This window comes from Balaenoptera acutorostrata, chromosome 17 (genome assembly GCF_949987535.1).
Source record: "Balaenoptera acutorostrata chromosome 17, mBalAcu1.1, whole genome shotgun sequence".
NCBI lineage: Eukaryota > Metazoa > Chordata > Mammalia > Artiodactyla > Balaenopteridae > Balaenoptera > Balaenoptera acutorostrata.
The window spans coordinates 40629720-40638355 of record NC_080080.1 but is presented as its reverse complement, the minus strand read 5'-3'; positions in this window follow the sequence as shown (position 1 = coordinate 40638355).

Here is an 8636-nt window from a genome sequence, read left to right as displayed (position 1 = left end):
CTAACAATAAGTAACAGTTGTCCATGATCATATGAACTGATTGACAAAAAGATAAATAGCCTTAACCATCTCTTTAAGAACTGCATTCCCATAAAATCATACTTCATATGTGACATTTCATATATGATACTGTTAAAATGTGTGATACATTTATATTATTTTGATCAGTTGGAAACCAACAATTTAATGACAGCTCAAACTAGAAAAAAATTTGTGTAACTTTCAGAGCCTGTGGTCATAGAAAAATTTTTAATGTTTACATTTAAATATATATTCATATTTCTGGTGTTGAAAATATGAAGTTCGATTTTAAAAATCCATGCATAAATTATGTTATATTAATATAAACCCTATAGAGAAAGGAAAAGTGAACTGAAAATGGGAGGAAATACTTTAAATTTTCACCTGTTAAAGATGAGCATGTTCAACAATTTTTTTAAAGCAGATAATGGTCACTATAGAAATAATTAAGCCATTTAGAGTACATTGGACACAATTTAAATAATGACGGCATATTCTTGTTTTGAAATAATACCAATGTTCATAGTGCAGTATAAAGTAGATCCTTTGCAACTGTTTAAATTTATGATATCAAGCTTAAAATGTATGAAGCATCTAAATTTCTTTACTACCTTTATCTCATTGAGTCTTTTAAATCTCTTCCTATAGCCTAAGCAGCTCTCTTTTCATCTTAGTCTATTGTCTCATCATCTTTTCTTTCCTCTTTTGTTTGATAGAGGACACATTTTTGAGAATTTTATTGAGAACACAAAACAGATGCTTCCAAAAATGTATTTTGGATCCCTTTAGTTAACTGTTTTTATCTTACACAAATTTTTGTCTTTTTATCTTTAATGAACCATTTACCATTTCTTATATTACATAATATTTTCACAAGGTATTTGTTGACTTTTTTCCTTTGTTGATTCACATGCCTCTGATTGTCCACTTCCTTCTCAGAAGTGTGATTGCATTGCCTGTGAATGTAGGCAGTAGAAGTAGTTGGGAATTCCCAATGTATTTCTTCCCAACCTTGCTATATCTTTAAGAATTCTATATGTGATTAGGTTAATGCAAATTCTTCCTACAGAATAGAAAACCTTGACTAGTATTCCTGCTGACATTATTGGAATATTGCATTGCTTTCAATGATTCTAATGAATGTTCCTATAATAAAGCAAATTGGGAATTATTAACCAGTCACCCTGATAATCTTCAAGTTAGGGATGAGAGGCTTTCAAATGTTTATACCAATGTGCCCATCCTTGTTTGCATAGAGTCATAAGGGGAATGGAGTGTGTTGAGAATGTGCCATGTTGGCCACACTTTATGAAGATGGAAACAGCAGAGAGCAGTAACTCACAAGTGACAGGAAGAGGTGTGTGGCAATGAATCCCAGCTCACAGTTCACTGAAAATCAGCATGCTCTGAGATGCTGATCTTTTTTTTTTTTTTTTTTTTAAGGATTTTCTTATTTATTTATTTATTTTTGGCTGTGTTGGGTCTTCGGTTCGTGCGAGGGCTTTCTCCAGTTGCGGCAAGCGGGGGCCACTCTTCATCGCGGTGCGGGGACCGCTCTTCATCGCGGTGCGCGGGCCTTTCTCTATCGCGGCCCCTCCCGTCGCGGGGCACAGGCTCCAGACGCGCAGGCTCAGCAATTGTGGCTCACGGGCCCAGCTGCTCCGTGGCATGTGGGATCTTCCCAGACCAGGGCTCGAACCCGTGTCCCCTGCATTAGCAGGCAGATTCTCAACCACTGCGCCACCAGGGAAGCCTGAGATGCTGATCTTTGATTCAAGCATTTTCTCAGCCCAGCTGCTGCCTAAGAACATTTAATTAGAAGAAACACAATACCCTTCAAGCCATGATGTTGGCTAACATCCATTTGTATCTGGTTCTTACTAAGGCCTATATTTAATGCCATCAGAGCTCACTCTGGGGAGAGTGTGAGCCTAACCTCTTAGGGCCAAAAATATCCCCCAGGCACAAACACAAATGTGGGTTCCATTCCACACTAAGTTGAGGAAACATTATTTTCCTATAATCAGCAAAGTTGTAAGGAAAACAAGCACTAAAAGACAGTTCTCCAAAGAGTGTTGAGCTGTGTACACAACACCTATGGTATTTTCTGCTCAGTCTTTCCTGGATCCACAGGGTTATCAAGGGAACTTCCATGTAAGTGCAATATGACCCCCACCTTCTGCCCACAGTCAACTGACCCAGAGGCGGGCACCAGATCCCAATGAGGCCCACCTAGAGTCTCATCTCTCCTGCTACAGCAGGTTGTTCTGAGGTGAGCACCCGTATCAAACTGTGCCAGCAAGTCCCACACTGCACATTTGGACTTGGGGCTGAAGGAGTTAGATCAGTCTCTTCTCAGTGGTGAAGAGGGAAACTCATGTCACTGTTTCTGCCACATGGAGAAAGCCAGGCAGCAGCATGAGAGATTGTTCCAGTTGTAATTGGGTCCCATCTGCATCCCGGCCATTTCTATAGCTGGAGTCTTCAATTCTTCCTTAAATTCCCTGAGAGAACCAAGAATGTTTAAAATAAATTCCCCTTTTTTTTTTATTAAAATGGTTTGAATTTTGTGTCTGGATTTGCAAACAGTGTATTCCTGATTTTAAAAATCAGATTTATCAAACCTGACTGCCACCGAGTGACCGTCTTTACTTTTATGAACTAGAAAAGTGTATCATTCCTCTCAGTCATTGAAACATTCCTCTTTCCCATTCCTTATAGTTTTATTTTTTGTTACACTTGGGGTTAGAAAATCCTTTTTTCAAAATGGCTTCTTGTGAACAGTGATTGCTCTGAGGGTTTATCTAGATAGGACTGTTTCCATATGCACAGTGTTTGATTGATACATGCAGTAAAATATCCAGCACTGTGACTTTTACTGCCAAAATTCTCTTAGAAATGGAAACCAGAACAGCTTTTTTTTAAGATAGGCCATATGCCAAGATTTTTTTCTTCATTTAAGGAAGAATATAGGAAGTAAAATAAATGAAAGAAAAACAAGTCACGGCCCCAAGAATTGTGCACTGCTACGCAGCAGCTGCTCCACAGGGACAGAGCACAAGTCCACCACACAGCATGAGTAAGGTTCACCAGGAAGCTGAGGCATCACCGTCCCTGCCCCAAAGGTGGAGGCCATGAGAATGAGCTTCTCTGTAATGAGAGGAGATGCTGTGTGTGTGCATGTGTGTATGTGTTCAGTCTCTCAATCAATTGGAATTATAAATAAAAAAGAGAAATTTCTCCCAGGAGATGCATCTACAATTAGTAGAAGCTAATGAAGGCAGTGTGGAGGGGGAGTGGTGGTCTCACTGTCATAAACAGTCAGCCATATCCAGCTTTGGCATAGCTCCTCTTCGATCTTGTTGTCTTGCCTTTTCAGCCTCCATTCTCAATTCAAGTTCAATGTCACTCGCATGCACACATGCTACGGGAAAGGAATCCTCTCCTGGGGATTCTTTCATGTTCACAGAAACTCCTGCTGGAAACGTGGTTCTCTTGAAAGGCAGACACATGAACAGAATGGAGGTGGCCATTCGTCCCACGCTTTCTGAAATATACCAGGTGCTGAGATTTCCATCTCCATCTTGCATTTGAAGATAGATGTAATTAAAACTTTCCTCCTACTCTCCCATACACGAGTGCTGTTTAGCTCTTACTGTCTGAGAGTTTCTTGCATACACCTGGAAATAAATATCAGTCCCTGGATACACAGCCATGAAGCCTATGCACCAAGATCTCAGACCCTTTCCTCATTTTTTTCATTTCTTCTGTTCATCCAGAAGATGCTGCTCTTGCTGCAGATGTTGACTGCAACTTCTAGCAGGTGGAATCAATTAATTGTCAATTTGGTCAAAACAAGCAGTCTTACTGTATTTGCTTTAGATTCTTCTCCTTTGTGGTTATTTTCAACAGAGGAAACCATGAAATTAGGCATTGAGGAGCAGTTATTCTATAAAAATGGACAGCCACAGCAACATGTGGGACACAACAGAAGTTTGGCTTTGTCAATTACAGGACTAGAACTCAGGAGCTGAGCCCCATTGCCCAAGAAGTGTTTGGGGTAAGTTATCAGAGCATGCCCAGGAATCATATCAGGAAAATGCCTTCTGAAATTTGTTGGTCTGTGGTCCTTTGTCCAAAAAGTTCCTAAGTACAAGACCCAGAAGAAGAGGCCACAGATGACTGGCAAGGGAAAATCTGAAAGGAGTTCTTCTTTTGCCAGACTCTTCAGTTCTGGTTGTTAAATGAAAGAGAAGATGAGCAGGGCTGTATGGGGTTTAGACTCACTATAGGATCCAGCAAAACTGCAGATGTGGTACATGTGCCCACATTAGCATTGCAGCATAAAATATGATTTGAGACAGGGAGTTAGAAACCAGCTCAGGTCAAGCTGAGGTTTCACTTAGAAAAGGTCTTTATCACCCATTATTTAAAACATCAGACAATATGATGAACATGTTGGCCTGGATGAAATTCCTTTTGAAGAGCTCGAATCTTCTAGGAACAAAGTTCAGTGGTCCTATCAACCAGTACTGCAAAACTTCAAATATTTGAGAATCAAGTTAGAACCTAGGAGTTCAGTTCCAAGAACTTTTCTTATGAAGAAGGACAGGCTGTATGTGGCACATGCTCTATGGCAGCGGCTACTCCTATGCAGTGATTACAAGCGTGCAAACCAGCAGCTAACCCTGGAAACCCCACACTTCCTTCAGGTAAAGCAACATGCATGGGGACAGGTTAGTCACAGTTAAGACTTATTCAGGGCTCCTTAACGAGCAGAGCTTAGGGCGAGGGAAACCTAACCAGGCTTCAGCTCTATGGTCTGGAGCACATCATTTATTCCTCTGACACTGTTTCCTTAAACATAAAAGGAGGGGATTGAATTAAATAATCTCTAAGGGCTCTTTCTGGGAGGAAAAATTAAGATACTCAATTATATAGTAGATTTCAGGGAACTCAGTGGCATATAAGGTTTTTTAAAAAATTACTTCTGTGATAAATGACATACTTGGAACATTATTAGTTCAATAATCAGGTGCTGGACAACAGACAGCATACTCTTAATATTTTCTCTCAAGTCTTAAAAAGTGATGTGGCAGAGATGATCATTCTGTGAGCTAAGTCCATTATTGAAAATATGACATGTATTTTAAACACCTGCTTATGACAAGGTACATTTTGGTCACATCTCTTAAACTGGCTCTTAGCCAGAAAAAAAAATTATTTGAGCTCAAAATGGAGGATATTACAAAGATTAATTAGATATTATAGCAACTTTAAGTGAAGTCAGTACCTTAGGGATTAGGAGATGAGTATTTAAATACACAATGTGACCACTGAATCATTTGTGCACATGAGAACTATATGAGTATAAATTGCAGGCAGGCTTCTGCATATGTTTGCCAACAAAAACACAAGTGCTAAATTCACACTAAGTTTGGGCTTTTAAAAGAAATTCAAGACTGATTAGAAAGAATGACAGAAACTACTACCTAATAATTATTAAAAGTAGACACAATAAATGAAACCAAAAAATGTTCTTTGAAAAGATCAATAGTTCTTTGATAAGCCTCTAGCCAGACTAAGGAAGGAAAAAGAGAGAAGACACAAATTACTAATAACAGAAATGTAAGAGGAGACATCACTACAGATCCCATGGAAATTAATTAATAATAAAGAAATACTATTAACTACTCTATCCCCAGAAATTTGATAACCTAGATGAAATGGACCAGTTCCTTAAAAGACACAATCTAAAACTCACACAAGGGAAAACAGACTGAACAGGCCTATATCCATTAAAAAAATTGAACCAATAATTAATAACCTTCCCAAACTGAAAGTACCATGCCCAGATGTGTTTCCTAGTGAATTCTGCCAAACATTTATGGAGGAAATTATACTAAATCTCTTTCAGACAATAGAAGCAGAAGGAATACTTCCTAACTCATTCTATGAAGCAGGTATTACCCTAATACCAAAACCAGACAAAGACATTACAAGGAAGGAAAATTACAGCCCTCATAGACATGATGCAAAAATTTTCAATGAAATATTAACAAATCGAATCCAATAATAAATAAAAAGAATTACACACCACAATGAAGTGAGATTACGTATTTTGACAGTTGTGTGACTGAGGTTCCATTTTCTTACTGGCCAGGTACAGTCTCAACTCCTATAGGCCACCTGCAATTCCTTCCTATGTGACCGTCTCACAACAACATGGCAGCTTATGTCTTCAAACTCACAAGGAGAATTTTTTAATTTTAAATTCTCCACAAGAACTTTTTAATTAACTACTATATCAATTAACTAAAATAATTAACTTAATTAACTAAGTTAACTTAATTTTTTACTTTTTTTGTTTTACTTAATCGTGAGAGTGGCATCCCATTACCTTTACCAGATTCTATTGTCTAGAAGCAAGTGCCAGGTCCCACCTACACTCAGGGAGAGGGGATTGTACAAGGTGTAACACCAGCAGGAGGAAATCATGGCACCCTTTACCTCTGCTTCTCTTTGACTTTGCACTGGAGGTCTTAACCAAAGCAATAAGAAACTAAAAAGAAATAAGAAGCATAGGGATTAGAAAAATAAAAATAAGATAACCATAATTCACAGAAAACATATTTATATTTAAAACTCAAAGCAATTGATAAGCAAGTTATCAGATTTAATAAGAGAGCTGAGTAAGGGAGCTAGATATAGAATGACATATAAAAATCAATTGTATTTCTTTATACCAATAGCTAACTGTTAGTAAACATTAGTCAAAAAAGATACGGTGTACAGAGGTAACTTTAAGATAACAATGTTATCTACAGAAAAAAAGTTGAAAAAGTGGTGTACACAAACTACATGGAGAAAATTAGAAAACTATTGGAAAACATTAAGGAAGCCTGAAATAAGTGGAATACCATGTTCAAAGATAGGAAGATCCAATATTGTAAAAATATAAATCTCCCAAATAGTAAAGCTATAAAATCAGTGGAACATCGATCAAGATTCAACACATTTGGGCTTCCCTGGTGGTGCAGTGGTTGAGAATCTGCCTGCCAATGCAGGAGACACGGGCTCGAGCCCTGGTCTGGGAAGATCCCACATGCCGCGGAGCAACTAGGCCCGTGAGCTCATCTGGAGCTTGTGCTCCGCAACAAGAGAGGCCGAGACAGTGAGAGGCCCGCGCACCTCGATGAAGAGTGGCCCCCGCTTGCCACAACTAGAGAAAGCCCTCGCACAGAAATGAAGACCCAACACAGCCAAAAATTAATTAATTAATTAATTAATTAAATTTTTAAAAAGAAGATTCAACACATTTGTGTATGTGTGCATGTGTGTGAGTCTCTGATATGTTGCTACATTTCTTAAGCTGTCTTCTCTCAAGGAAAAAGACCAGAATAACAAAGATAATTTTTAAGAACAAGATAGGAACATTTGTTCTATCTAATATAAAGCTTTAACATAAAGTTATGTTTATGATATTTTTGTTACACCTATATTATTATAAAATTACATTTATTTATTAATTTTGTGTTAAATTTTTTGTTGTAAAATTATGTTTGTGAATGAAGTGTGTTTTTTGCTGTGAAAATGGACACACCAAAGGACCAGAATAGAACACCCAGAAATAGACCATAAATACATGGATTGCAGATCATTGGAGCTGAGCCAATGTTGATTAATAAGGGGAAAAAATATAAAACGGTATTCTTAGCACATGCAATGCACAAAAGTAAATTCAAGGTCTAATAAATGGTGTACCTAACACCTAAATGTGAAGAGCAATTTTTTTTTTAATTTTTGGAAGAAAATATAATGTCTTTATTACTTGTAGTAGGGTGATATAAAAAAATATTTTAAGTTAAATTTTCAGACTTCTGTCTAACAAAAGACATTGCAGACAAAGTTAAAGCACAAGTTGCAGTCTGGGAAAAGATATTTGCAGCAAAGAATTGCTTCCAGATAATTTGGGGTGAGGTAGAGGGTAGATTGACAGATGTGGAGGTGGACTGGTTCTGAAGCACGAGGAAGAGGGCTAAGTAAAATCTATCTCAATTTTCCAGTTGAAACAACTCAGATTTGTTCCTCCCACTTCTGCACTCTATTATAGAACTTGTATGATAATATTATTGTTTGCTTATGAGTCTGTCTTCCCCACTAGACTTGGCGTCTTTTAATCTAAGACTCGAGATTTTTAATCCACAGCCTCAATAACAAAGGGGCTACAGTTCTGGAGCCTGAGTTTCTGCCTGACTCAATCATTTGTTGGCTGTGGGAGCTTATGCAGGTTATTTCATTGCCCTGGCCCCTGTTTGCTCACTTGTGTGATGATGGAAGTAATAATAATAAAGTCTGCCTCAACGGTCATTATATCAAATGAGTTAATACACATAAAGCATTTAGAACAATACCTGGACACAAGCATTTGTGGAGAGAATTAACCATACAAGTAACATGGGCAAACTTTTCTTTATGTCTCCCTGAAGGAAGTTAAACTGCACCATTTCAATGGCATTTCACTCACAGCTCAAAATAAATAAGTACCTGACAAATATTTCTTTTCTTTCTTCCATTCCAAAAATCACCAAAGATGACAAAGATGATACAAGGTT